Here is a 15,124-nt window from a genome sequence, read left to right as displayed (position 1 = left end):
ATTGGTTGCATCCCATGCTAGAATGTAGGCTCCAATGCAAAGGATTGCAAAGGAGAGATGTAGACTAAGCCAGCTTTATAACAGTCACAACCAGCAAGGACACATTCAAAAGATGGTACCTCACCATCTATCATTAAGGACCATCAACATCCTGGTCATTCCCTCTTCTTATTACTGTTATCATGAGAAGTTACAGGAGCCTGCAGCTCCACACTCAATTATCCAGAAACATATTCTTCTTCCCTGTCATTAGATTTATGAACAATCCATGAACCCATGAATTTGTACTCATTATTCTCTTGTAACACACACAAAATGTTGAAAGAACTCAGCACTCTTGACACTGATGAAAGATCTTGGCTCAAATGTTGACTCTTTCTCCTCTCTATAGATGTTGCCTGACCTGCTGATTTCCTTCAGCATTTTGGGTGTATTACTCTGGATTGCCAGCATCTGCTCATTATCCCTTTTTTATTGCACTATGTATTCATTTTATAATTTACAGTAATTTTATGTCTTTTCACTTCCCTTCTGCTGCAAAACAGCAAATCTCCCATCAGAAAAGTCAATGATATACCTGATTTTGATTTTGATTCTCACTTAATCTCTCCATGAACCTGCTCAAGAACTTCTAAATATTGTTAATATATTTGTTGAAATAAATAATACAGTATATATTTTAAACGAACCTATAAATACCTTCATTTCACTACATCCATTTTTAAACAGTAGTATGACATTTGCTGTTTTCCTATCCATGGTGACCTGCCCAGGATTCAGAGAATTTTGGGAAATTATCACAAAAGTGTCTGCTGTAACTTCTGCCATTTCTTTCAGTATCCTGAGAGGCACTTCCTTTAGAGCAGACTTATTTATCTTTAGGTCCACTAACTTGCTTATTGCTTCCTCTTTTGTGATTGTAATGAGGTCCTCATCTCCCATTGCCTCCATAACATTTTTCTTTGACATATTAAACATGTTAAATGAGTCCTCCACCATGAAGGCTGACACAAAACAGTAGACCAAGGTCATGGCCATTTCCACTATATTATTTCCCCCTTCTCCTCTTCCAAGGGTCTTCTGCTCAGTTTAGCCTCCCTTTTCCACTTCATATAATTATAAAAAAAAATTATTACCTGCTTTCAATATATTTTGTTAGTTTGCTTTCATAATCTAACTTTACTTTCCTTATTGCCTGCCTGGTGGTTCTTTCTTGCTCTTTAAAATGTTCCCAATCTTCCAGTTTCCCAAGCTCTTGATGACTTTGTATACATGAACCTCTAATTTGATGCCTTCTTTTACTTTCAGAAGGTCTTTGACAAGCTGCCGCTCATGAGGCTGAACAGGGAGAAAATTCAAATATCAGACATGCAACGGGACTTGAGAGTCCTCATGCAGGATTCCCTGAAGATTAACTTGCAGGTTGAGACTGTGATAAGGAAGGCAAGTGCAATGTTTGCATTCTTTTTGAGGGGACTAGAATAAAAAAAATGCAACAATGTAATGCTGAGGGAGGCATTGGTGCGACCACAGTTGAAGTATTGTGAGCAGTGTTGGGCTCTTTGTCAAAGAAAAGATGTGCAGATATTGAAGAGGGTCTAGAGATGTTTCTGAGAATGATTTGGGAATGAAGGAGTTAATGTTTGATGTCTCTGGGTCTGTACCCACTGGAGTTTAGAAGAATGAGGGGATATTTAAAGACATAGATAGAGTTGATGTAGAAGCGATGTTTCCCCTAGTGGAGGCCCAGAGGACACAGCCTCAGAGTAGGCAAATGTCCAGAAAGAACAGAGATGAGGAGGAATTTTTTTAGCCAGAGGGTGGTAAACCTGTGGACTTTACTGCTATAGATGGCTGTGGACACCAAGTCATTGGTTATAAGTAAAGCCACAGTTGGCAGGTTCCTGATTAGTCAGGGCATCAAACATTATGGGGAGAATGTAACAGAATGGGGCTGAGAATGATAATATATCAGCCATGATAGAATGGCAGAGCAGATTCAATGGATCAAATGGCCTAAAACCCCTCCTCTGTCTTATGGTCTTATGATCCTTAGTTACCCACCCTTATTTTAAATTGGAATATACTTCCACTCAGCATCACAAAAAATCTCTTTGAAAATCTTCCACTGTTCCTCAACTGTCCCACCATAGTGCTCCCCGTCAATACTAGCCAAATTCTCCCAATGTAATCTTACTAGTTCAGCCATACTACAGTGACTTCAGATCAAACTGTGATCATTTTTTCCAAAAGAATCTCTAACTATAAGATTGTTAATTTTACCAGTCGTGTTGCATTGATCTCAGATAGACTTTTCCTTTGTAGGCTCATTAAAATGATGTTCAAGAAAGCTGTCATTGGTACTTTCTATGAAATACTGCTCAAAACTCCCTCAAACAACTTCATTCATCCAATCTATGTGCAAGTTAAAGTTTCCCATGAGAATAGTCGTTCTATTCTTATGTGCTTCAGAGTTTTCTTGTTACTTATTGTCCATGCCTCTGTAATGTTATTACCTGCTGGCCTATAACCATCTCTCATTAATAATTTTTTTCCCTTTCCCAGTTGGACTCAACATCCTGCTCCTTAGATCATTTATCATCCCTCACTATTACATTGATCACATCTTTAATTAAGAATGATAACCCACATCCTTACATTCCCACCTATCATTCCATATTACCTGATGCACTTGGATATGTAATAACCCAACCCTGCAACCATGTGTCTGTAATGATCACTAAATCCTACTCCTTTGTACTGATTTTTGATCTATGTTCACTCATGATCTTTCAAGTACTATGGGCATTTAGATTAAGTGTCCTTACACTCATTGTCCTTTTCTTCTTCTTCTTGGGCCTTAAACTTCCAGTGGAGCATGGGCCTTTGATGACTTTCTGTCTCCATCGTCCAATGCCAGTGGTATGGATGGAGTTCACCGGTGTTTCTGTAATCCATTGTATCTGCTGTACAGGGGATTGGCCTATACAGCTTCACCAGAGCCCTGTTGGCCAGCCTTACTCATTTTCACTTCTCTCAACAGGGCACAAGGTTGCATGTTGAGAGGCCATTGTCTTTTTAGAATGCGGTAACCTTTCCGTCCTTTGCATTTGACTTTTTTGAACTCCAAGCTGATATTTATTTTCCTTTTCTATTGCTTTAATCTCTGTGTTACTTCCATCTGTATTTCAGTCTGGTTTTTGATCAATCCGTGCACCCTTCATTTGTATGAGAAATTCAATCATACAGTTAAAGACAATAGAAAATGAAAGCAATATATATTTCTGTGGTAAAGAATTCTACTTTGCCCATTATTTCTTTGCATTGAAATAGCTAAAATCTTGGATGCTTGTAGTTCCAATTAAAACACTGGCTCAATGACCAATGACTTGAGCTCATTGAAGAGATTGAAGAAGGTAACACAAGAAAAATAAGCCTCAATTCAGTAACAGCTTACACTCCTTCATTCAAAAGAAAACCTATATATCAAGAAAGCTCCTCAATTTTCTGTTTACATTTATGAATCCAAGTGATATGTGAGTCTTCTTGGCATCATTGAATAGATTCAATTTAAGAAAAAATATCAGGCAAAAACTGGATTAACATTTCATTAATATCTGGAGTTTTATGACTATAATCACAGCACTCAAACTTTCACCTGCCATTGACTTTAATAATGGCTCTGGGCCAATAGTTCAGCTGAGAAAAATATTAGGAGAAAAAAAGCAAAAATGTACAGCCAAAAGCAAAAGGGTAAATGAAAGTTAACAATAATTCTTTTTGATAATCTAATTTTAAGAGGTTCTAATTGCCAAGCTCCTTTTATAATACTATCTCCAAATAATTGAAATTGATTGACCCATTGTGAGAACATGATGCTTTGCTATTTATCATTAATTCTCAACCTAACGTGTATGACTATATTTAATAATTTCTTTGGTAAGTGAAATATTAAAAGCAAATCTACTCCTAACATTTCACCTACAGTACAGTTTCGCATTGCATAAAGGACATAAAGCCAGATGATGGCAAAGCCATATTCTTCTTATATTTCTTTTACAAATCTTTATGTGGTTGAATGTATTTTTAAATAATTCAATTTCAATTAAAAACCATAATGATTATGTCTATGCAATTATGCAATTCAGTGCAAAGTGAAATTTTAAGGACCATTAAATGCCCATTCAAAAGATTCAAGAGGTTAACAGTAGGTTGCCAGATATTGTCTAATTTGCTTTGAAGACCATTAACGTTTTGTTATTCAGCAATATTTGCATGGTAATCACATTCCCTTGGACTGATTTGAGATAATGCCCAGTCTATTAGGTGTGACCTATCCAGTAGATCTATATGCTGGATACCTCCTACAATTTGACAATTCATATAGGTAAGTATCAAGAAAGAATAACCATGGGAAGCCTACAATAAAGCTTGGACAGCTTTTGTTCCCCTTTACAATAATATACTTGCCAAATCTGTATATTGTCTGAGGAGTTCCTACGATGCACACTATCTTGCTGTGGGTTCTGTGATATTGATTCCCAGCACTCTGCCCTGGTTTGAGGGAAGTAAGTGTGGGAATAATTTTCTATCCCTCATCAAGAATCTGATAAAGTCATCAGTGACAAACGACTATTTAAACAGGCAATGCCTCCAATGCCAGTAGCTCCACACCAGCTACTCCTCTGGAGATACTGCAGTTGGTTTGGACTGCGATTGCGTTCAAACCACCCTGGCCATGTAAAATGCAGAACTAATCTGGCTCAATTCTCTTGCTATCTAATCAGATGCAAATCTGGTATATATGATTGTTTGCTGTGTCAGACTCTATAACTCTAAAATATGCTGCTCTCCCAAACGAGCAACAATCTCCTGTGGTTGCCATCCACCATTCTTCTCATCCATTGTCTCAATCTGGAGGTCTCCAATCTTTTAACATCATGTTGTTCATTCCAATGGAAAAAGAACACGGCTATCTCATCTAAATGTATTGCTTCCCTTCTATTATGGAAACATATTGCCTGATTCTTCCTCCATTGTCATGTAACATATAGTTCTGACATTCAAAGACACCTTGAAAAAACTAATTAGTCTGTTACAGTCAAACTAACAAAACTGAGGTTGAAGCAAAAGGATTGCCCTCTTAGCAAAACTGCTTAAATTATCACTTTCTTATAACAGTTCGTGTTGCAAAGAAAGAAAAACAATATAAAACTTTATACAAATTCCAACACATTTTGCTAAGGGCTAGAAGTTCAGCTTGCAAGATAAAAAGCCACTCATAAACAGCTCAGCAAACATCTGGTGCTCTTCTAGTAATAATAGAAATTTTCCTTGGACTAGAGCCATTTCTAAGACTTTGATCTTTGGCTGTGCCACCAAACCCTGGAAAGAGATGACTCATTTTATTTCTCATGCATTCATAAATTTTTGCAAGTCTGTTCCGCAGAAAGCAATGGATTTTTTGAGTATTTTTAAGGTGGAGATAAGTGAATCTTAAGTAAGATGATGAAAGGTTGTTATGATCAGATGAAATAAGTTCACAGTCAAATCAACTATTCATTTTATTGAATGGTGAAGCAGGTTTGAGGGACTAAGAGGCCTTATCCTGCTCCTAATTTATAAGTTCATATGTATTGAAAGTTTCTTTCCGAGTAACATCTTGGAGTAATAATTGAAAATAGACAATAGACAGTAGGTGCAGGAGTAGGCCATTTGGCCCTTCTAGTCAGCACCGCCATTCTCTGTGATCATGGCTGATCATACACAATCAGTACCCTGTTCCTGCCCTCTCCCCAGATCCCTTGACCCCGCTATCTATAAGAGCTCTGTCAAACTCTCTCTTGAATGCATACAGAGACTTAGGCTCCACATATCCACCACTCTCTGGGTGAAAAAGTTTTTCTGCATCTCTGTTCTAAATGGCCTACCCCTTATTCTTAAACTGTGGCCTCTAGATCTGGACTCACCTATCAGTGGGAACATGCTTCCTGCCTCCAGTGTGCCCAATCCCTTAATAATCTGATATGTTTCAATCAGATCCCCTCTCATCATTCTAAATTCCAGTGTATACAAGCCTAGTCGCTCCAATCTTTCAACATATGACAGTCCCGTCATTCTGGGAATTAACCTTGTGAACCAATGCTGCATTCCCTCAATAGCAAGAATGTACTTCCTCAAATTTGGAGACCAAAACTGCACACAATACTCCAGGTGGGGTCTCACCAGGGCCCTGTACAGCTGCAGAAGGACCTCTTTACTCCTATACTCAACTCCTCTTGTTATCAAAGCCAGCATGCCATTAGCTTTCTTCACTGCCTGCTGTACCTGCATGCTTGCTTTCATTGACTGATGTACAAGAACACCTAGATCTCGTTGTACATCCTCTTTTCCTAACTTGACTCCATTTAGATAGTAATCTGCCTTCCTGTTCTTGCCACCAAAGTGGATAACCTCACATTTATCCACATTAAACTGCATCCGCCATACATTTACCCACTCACCCAACCAGCCAACTACATGCCAAGATGACTAAACAAGCACCTTCAATAGTGAAGCAAAGTTTGTGTGATCAAATTGTCTGTCTTTTGCAAATGTGACAGGTTTTCCCCATTCATTGTTTGAGAACTTACAGATTCATACTCTAGTTTAGTTTTGCTGGTATCTAAAAGTAAACAAAGTCACCACCAACCTTCCTTTTGGTTAGTCCTGACCAAGGGTCTCGGCCCAAAACGTCGACAGGGCTTCTCCCTATAGATGCTGCCTGGCCTGCTGTGTTCCACCAGAATTTTGTGTGTGTTGTTGTTTGAATTTCCAGCATCTCCAGATTTCCTCGTGTTTGCTCACCACCAACTTTCTTCAGCGATGTAAGTTTGAATCAACTACAAAGTGTGAAGGCCAAGATTAGCTGTGCAATTCTGCAGAATTGTATTTGGTGTCTTTGACAGAAAGTGAATATTGCTGAGAATATGTGCCACAGACAATTGCACACACTTTGCATGGTAATCCTACACATTCTTCATTTAACTCTTTAAAGTGGTGACCAAGAGGAGCAGCGAAAGCAAGGCGGTAGATGATGTGTACATGGACTTTAGCAAGGTTTTTAGCCAGGTCCAGAAAGTGAGATCCCATGGGATCCAGGGTAAAAGGAGTCAGTAGTGGAGGTTTATTATTGTTTCCTGGATTGGAGTCCTGTGACATTGATGAGAGGTCCATAGCAACAACCTGGCACTCAATGTTAGTAAGACGAAAGTGCTGATTGTGGACTTCAGAAAGGGTAAAACGAAGGAACATATACCAATCCTCAGAGAAGGATTAGAAGTGGAGAGAGTGAGGAGTGAGCAGCTGACAACCAACGTAAAACTGCAGAGCCTGATATCAAGATCTCTGAGGATCTAACCTGGTCCCAACATATCAATGTGGGTATTGATAGTGAATGATCAGCCATGATCTCAGAATGGCGGTGCAGACTCGAGGGGCCGAATGGTCTACTTCTGCACCTATTGTCTATTGTCTATTGTCTATAGTTATAAAGAAGGCAAAGCTGCAGCTATACTTTATTAGGAATTTGAAGAGATTTGGCATGTCAACAAATGCACTCAAAAACTTCTATAGTTGTACCATGGAAAGCATTCTGACAGACTGCATCACTGTCTGTTATGGGGATGTGGGGCTACAGCACAGGTTTGAAAGAAGCCGCAGAACATTGTAAATCTAGTCAGCTCCATATGGATATTAGTCTACAAAGCACCCAGGATAACTTTAGGGAGCGGTGTCTCAGAAAAGCAAGGTCCATTATTAAGGACCTCCAGCACCCAGGGCATGTCATCTTCTCACTGTTACCATCAGGAAGGAGGTACAGAAGCCTGAAGGAACACACTCAGCGATTCAGGAACAACTTCTTTCCCTTTGCCATCCAGTTCCTAAATGGATATTCAATCTTCAGACACTACCTTGCTTTTTTTTAATATACAGTATTTCTGTTTTCATACATTTTTATTTATTCAATATAGGTTATAGATTTACTAGTTTATTTATATTATTATTTTTATTTTATTTATTATAGAACACAGAACATAGAATAGTAAAGCACATTACAGGCCCTTCGGCCCACAATGTTGTGCCGACCCTTAAACCCTACCTCCCATATAACTCCCCACCTTCAATTCCTGCATATACCTATCTAGTAGTCTCTTAAACTTCACTAGTGTATCTGCCTCCACCACTGACTCAGGTAGTGCATTCCACGCACCAGCCACTCTCTGAGTGAAAAACCTTCCTCTAATATCCCCCTTGAACTTCCCTCCCCTTACCTTAAAGCCATGTCCTCTTGTACTGAGCAGTGATGCCCTGGGGAGGAGGCGCTGGCTGTCCACTCTGTCTATTCCTCTTAATATCTTGTACATCTCTATCATGTCTCCTCTTGTCCTCCTTCTCTCCAAAGAGTAAAGCCCTAGCTCCCTTAATCTCTGATCATAATCCATTCTCTAAACCAGGCAGCATCCTGGTACATCTCCTCTGTACCCTTCGCAATGCTTCCTATAGTGAGGCGACCAGAGCTGTACACAGTACTCCAAGTGTGGCCTAACTAGAGTTTTATAGAGCTGCAAAATTACATCGCGTCTCTTAAACGCTATCCCTCGACTTATGAAAGCTAACACCTCATAAGCTTTCTTAACTACCCTATCTACCTGTGAGGCAACTTTCAGGGATCTGTGGACATGCACTCCCAGATCCCACTGCTCCTCCACACTACCAAGTATCCTGCCATTTACTTTGTACTCTGCCTTGGAGTTTGTCCTTCCAAAGTGTACCACCTCACACTTCTCCGGGTTGAACTCCATCTGCCACTTCTCAGCCCACTTCTGCATCCTATCAATATCTCTCTGCAATCTTCAACAATCCTCTACACTATATACAACACCACCAACTTTTGTGTCATCTGCAAACTTGCCAACCCACCCTTCTACTCCCACATCCAGGTCGTTAATAAAATCACGAAAAGTAGAGGTCCCAGAACAGATCCTTGTGGGACACCACTAGTCACAACCCTCCAAACTGAATGTACTCCCTCCACCACAACCCTCTGCCTTCTGCAGGCAAGCCAATTCTGAATCCACCTAGCCAAACTTCCCTGGATCCCATGCCTTCTGACTTTCTGAATAAGCCTACCGTGTGGAAACTTGTCAAATGTCTTACCAAAATCCATGTAGATCACATCCACTGCACTACCCTCATCTATATGCCTGGTCACCTCCTTGAAGAACTCTTTCAGGCTTGTTAGGCACGATCTGCCCCTCACAAAGCCATGCTGACTGTCCCTAATCAGACCATGATTCTCTAAATGCCCATAGATCCTACCTCTAAGAATCTTTTCCAACAGCTTTCCCACCACAGACGTAAGGCTCACTGGTCTATAATTACCTGGACTATCCCAACTACCTTTTTTGAACAAGGGGACAATATACGCCTCCCTCCAACACTCCGGTACCATTCCCGTGGACAATGAGGACATAAAGATCCTAGCCAGAGGTTCAGCAATCTCTTTCCTCGCCTTGTGGAGCAGCCTGGGGAATATTCCGTCAGGCCCCGGGGACTTACCCATCTTAATGTATTTTAACAATTCCAACACCTCCTCTGCCTTAATATCAACATGCTCCAGAACATCAACCTCACTCATATTGTCCTCACCGTCACCAAGTTCCCTCTCAGTGGTGAATACTGAAGAGAAGTATTCATTGAGGACCTTGCTCACTTCCACAGCCTCCAGACACATCCTCCCACTTTTATCTCTAATCGGTCCTACCTTCACTCCTGTCATCCTTTTGTTCTTCACATAATTGAAGAATGCCTTGGGGTTTTCCTTTACCCTTCTCACCAAGGCCTTCTCATGCCCCCTTCTTGCTCTTCTCAGCCCCTTCTTAAGCTCCTTTCTTGCTTCCCTATATTCCTCAATAGACCCATCTGACCCTTGCTTCCTAAACCTCATGTATGCTATTTTTAATCTGTTAGATTATGCTATGCATTGAACTGCTGCTGCTAAATTAACAAATTTCATGTCACGTGCTGGTGATAATAAACCTGATTCTGATGGGGGCGTGCTGGGTTCTCTTTGACTCCAATCTGATGAGGAGGCATACAGAAACACACACCAATCCTCATTGAGGGATCAACAGTGAAAAGGATGAGCAGTTTCAAGTTCAGCATCTCTGAAGGTCTATCCTAGCTCCAACATATGGATGCAATTACAAAGGCGTGACAGTGGCTATATTTCATTAGGAGTTTGAGGAGACTTGGTATGTTACCAACGACTCTCGCAAATGTCTACATGTTTACCTTGGAGAGCATTCTAACTGGCAAGAAGGGGCCACAGCACAGGATCAGAAAAATAGCTGTAGAAATTTATAAACTCAGTCAGCAACATCATGGCCACTAGTCTCCCCAGAATCCAGGTCACATTCAAAGAGCAATGCCTCAAGAAGGTGGAATCCTTCATTGAACACACTTCATCACCCAGGACATGCACTCTTCTCACTGCTACCATCGAAGAGAAGGAACATGAGCCTGAAGACAGACATTCAACCTTTCAGGAACAGCTTCTTCCCCTCTGTCATCAGACTTCTGCATGGGCATTAAGCCCACAAACACTACCTCACTATTTTTTCACTCTGTTTGCACCACCTACTTAATTTAATTTTGGAACCATGCTTATTTCATTATTATGTACTGAAGCCACAAAATAACAAATTTCACAGCATTTGACAGTGATGTTAAACCTGATTCTGATTCTGAACTAAGAAAGTGGTCAAATGAATGGCAGATGGAATTTAACTCAGGCAAGTATTTTAACTCAGGAGATGTATTTTGGAAAGTTAAACTATGAAGGACATACACGGAGAAAGGTAGGTCACTGGAGAGAGCTTACTGTTATGGTCCGGTCTGGAGAACGCATTCTGGGTCTTGATCCGGTCCATTGACTCCGGGTCTTGTAGCCGTCCCTCCTTTCACCCTTAAGCCCAAATAGGATCATCTTGGCTTAAGGAGGTGCACCTGAGACCTATCGACTGACAGGTGTATATAAGCGGCTCTGGGACTGAATCTAGTTGGGGCTTGTTCTTTTGTATTTGCTGTTTTTCTCCTAGCTTGGAATACCTACTGTCAATCATTTAATTCTGTAAGTCTGTTCTTGTAGTCACCCTGGACTGAGCTCCCTTCTGATCCCTTGCTTCTGCTGGGTAAGCAGGCAGGACTGCTGTTGCCTGGTAGGGAGACTCTGACCCTTTCCTACCCCTCTCTTCTGATGGGTTGTGCCCTGCAACCAGTCCAGGTGCTCTGTCTTGCCCAGGCCCCTGTGTTCCTGCCTGCTATGTGGCCTGCCCAGGGGGCTATCCTCCCAGCATTCCTTGTCCCATAGACCCCATCCTTTAGCCTAGCTAGGATCCTGCCTTTGCCATGAACTCTCTGAACCCCATGATCACCCTTGCATGCCATGGTCTCCCCATCTTGTTCTACCCTTTAGTTGTTCCTGTCCTGCTCCTAGTACTTCAGTGCCTGTGTCCTGCATTTGGGTCCAGTCCCCTTGTCGCCTTGTCCCCTTGTGACACTTGTAGACAGGAGGACCTAGGAATGCCTTTGAAACTGGAAACAAAAGTGGACAAGGGAATGAAGGAGGTATATGGCATGCTTCCCTTACTGAGCCTGAGCATAGACTACCAGAGTTGGGACATAATGCTAAAGTTTGTGCTAGATGTTTGTGAAACTGCATCTGAATTATAGCATGCAGTTTTGGTCACCATACAATAGATGGTATGTAAAAGAGGGTGCAGGAGAGATTCAAATGATGTTACTAAGATTGGAGGGTTTGAGTTATAAGAAGAAACTGAATTGGCCAGGGCTCTTCCCTGAACAAAAGATAGAGGCAGAGCCAAGTCAAGATAGTGTTAAATGGTGACTTGTTTGCTTGCATTTTTGGAAATGGCTCTATTTTTATCTTTCATTCTTTTGTGAAGACCCTGACCTGGAGTCCCACTCTAACTTTATGGGAATGGGACCCACTCTCAGGGCTTTGTGACAGGCCACTTTTTGATATCCCAAGGACTTGGCCTGGAATGTGAGTGCATCGTTAGGGTGCTAGATTCTCATGGCCTTGGGGATGTGCTGCTTCTAGGCCCATACCCCTGACTGAAGCATCATGGGAGAACATGGAACATTGGGAGCAGTGGGTTAGCTGCTGGGGGTTGTGTGTCTGGAGACCTGAGACTTTCTGGTACCAACACTGTGCAGAGCTTGGAAAAAGCAAGGCAACAGACTGTTGACATCGTAAAGCAGCATTTTATTTGTTATAGCTCTCCTCTCTGAAATGCAGACACCTCTCTTTCCCTTATAAGGGAGAGAGCCTGTGGTATGTTGAATTACCTGGTGAACAAGTAGATTTTGGGGTACTGCAAGTGTGTGATTTTACTGATGCCTTGCTGCATGCTTGAGTGCTGCAGCTTTATTGCTGGTTGGGGGGTGGGTAGCTGCCTTGCTGCTGCTTTTGTGTGGGGAGGAGCTTTGGGGTTCTAACACTTTAACTGTCATTCATTCTTTGAGGCACTCTACCCCGTGCAGTCCACTTGTTCTTATCTGCCCAGCATGGCATGAATATATCCTACTTTGCTAAATTCATTCTTCTAATTTTCAGTGAGAACAGGGCCAAAGCTGCCAAACACTCATCATACCTTAACCTCTTCATTACCAGAATCATCCTCATGAATCTCCTCTGGACTCTGGATTTTCTCCAATGTCAACACATCCTTTCTGAGAACTGGGGCCCAAAACTGTTGCTGATACTCCACTAGCCTGACTAGTGTTTGATAAAGCTTCAGTATTATCTCCTTATTTTTATGTTCTATTTCCCTTGAAATAAATGCCAACATTGCAATTGCCTTCTTTACTGCAGACTCAACCTGTAACTTAACCTACTGGGAGTCTTGCACTGGGACTCCTAAATCTCTCTGCAAAGTTGATGTTTGAACCTTCTCCCTATTTAGATAATAGTCCACACTATTGTGTCGAAATGCATTCCATCTGCCACTTTTTTGCCCATTCTTCCAATTTGTCTAAGTCTTGCTACAATCACATTGCTTCCTCAGTACTACTTGCCCCCCCATTTATCTTCATATTAACTGCAATGCTTGTCACAAAAGCCATCAATTCCATCATCTAAATAATTGACAAACAATGTGAAAAGTAGCGGTCCCAATACTGACCTCTAAGGAACACCACAATGACTCAAAAGCCACTGTCTGTCTTTGAACACAGGATTAGCAATGAGCACATACTCGACTCCTACTTAAAATTCTTACCTATTCAACCCAAATTTTAGAACTGAAATAAAATGTGTTATTGTCAATTTAGTGCATATTTAGATTCATAACACAGTGTACATGTTCCATAAAATGTTTATAACCCATTCCTCAAACTTAATGGACTAACTCTACACATAAGCAAGGCCTACTGAAGGAATGCTAATTTTTTTTTGAAAAAGGATAATTTTTGGCAATTTAGCTTTAGCAATTCATTGGTATGGTTTCGAGCCTGAGTTTAGATGAAGTGCTGAACAACTTTCTATCATAATGCTTTTACTACAAGTGAGGTAATGGACTGGGAACTTGCAGGACACTGACTGAGGCTATGTGCACACTACACTGGATAAATCCATAACCGAAGCTTTTTCTCTTTGTTTTTACCCTCTGACCACACTAAAATGGTGTTTTTGTCCCCTGAAACCGGAGCTTTTCAGAAATGCTCTCCAGGGTGGGTATTTTTAAAAACGCTGCCCAAGCAGATCAGCGTGGACGGGGTAACCGGAGAAATCTGAAAAGGCTGTCAGACGGCACCGTGCTATTTCATTGTTTTCTTGAACACAACCTAACAATTTCAGAATAGAGGGCAACAAGACTGAAGCCAGAAGAGTTAGAAATGTACTCACCAAATACTTTGCCCTATAACTTAGTGAATAAATAAGTATACTCGCTTTGCCCTGTTTTCTGTCCTTGCTTGTATGAAGGTGTTTTACCTATTTATGCAAGTACTTCCTTGACAATAGATGTGTAACAGCCTAATGTAACATTGTATAGAAATACTAGATAACACTCATGCAGACATTAAAACATTCATACATTTTAAAAGGTACTTTAATAGTGCAACAGAGTTAGTCAGTTATTCAATGTTTGTCGTCAGCCGGGTCAATCTGTCCGTGAACTCCCTGTCGGTTGCCTCCTTACGCTCCAGTATTTGTTTCTTTTTACTTTTCAGTTCTCCTGCACGAGAGCCAACAGCTGTCTGTCGTTTTATGTTTTTCTAGTCTGTAACTACACGAACACGCACTTTTACAATGAGATTTGACACCAAACATGTCGCTTGTGTCCGGTAGATGTGTCCTGCACATGCCCAGTAGGAGGAGATTCGCCGAAATCTCCGTTTCAACGTGGATAGAGATATTTTCAAAAATATAGTGTGGATGCCTATCAACATTTTTACGCAAAACCAGTGTTTTCAAAATTATCCGGTCTAGTGTGGACGTAGCCTGTCTACTGTCTGAATAGAGGAGTCTGTGGGTGTATTATCAAGGCAGCATTCTGCAGTCAAGTTAGAACAGTTTCACACCAGAAATATTGTCTCATGTGTTCTGGTATTTGCAATAAAATGGAATTTGTAGCCTCAATGTATAGTGGCCATACCCAACAATTTGCAGGGTTCTGACATCCATAGTACACAAACCACAGAAAGGTATAATATATAAGAAAATAAATTATCTCTCTTGTTCTTCCTTTAGTAGAGCATTCACATCAACATACAATTTATTTTGCAAAAATACGAATTTGACTTCGTTTGGAGTAGATCCCATCTTCAGTTAGCCATTCCTTCATCACCATGATCCCACAAACACGTCGAATGAATTGTTACTTCCTCTTATGTTTGTCAGATTTGATATATCTATACCTGTGCTTCATTGTATGCTCAAGATTTCTGATGGGAAATTCAAAAATTAAGCACATTTAAAAAATTATCTTCAAATTCACAAGTTGCTGTCTATTGCAAGCATTAGATGAAACATAACATGCCTTGAAACAAAAATGAA

The sequence above is a fragment of the Hypanus sabinus genome, chromosome 5 (genome assembly GCF_030144855.1).
Source record: "Hypanus sabinus isolate sHypSab1 chromosome 5, sHypSab1.hap1, whole genome shotgun sequence".
Lineage (NCBI taxonomy): Eukaryota > Metazoa > Chordata > Chondrichthyes > Myliobatiformes > Dasyatidae > Hypanus > Hypanus sabinus.
The sequence above is the reverse complement of the archived record's forward strand: the minus strand, read 5'-3'. Positions refer to the sequence as shown.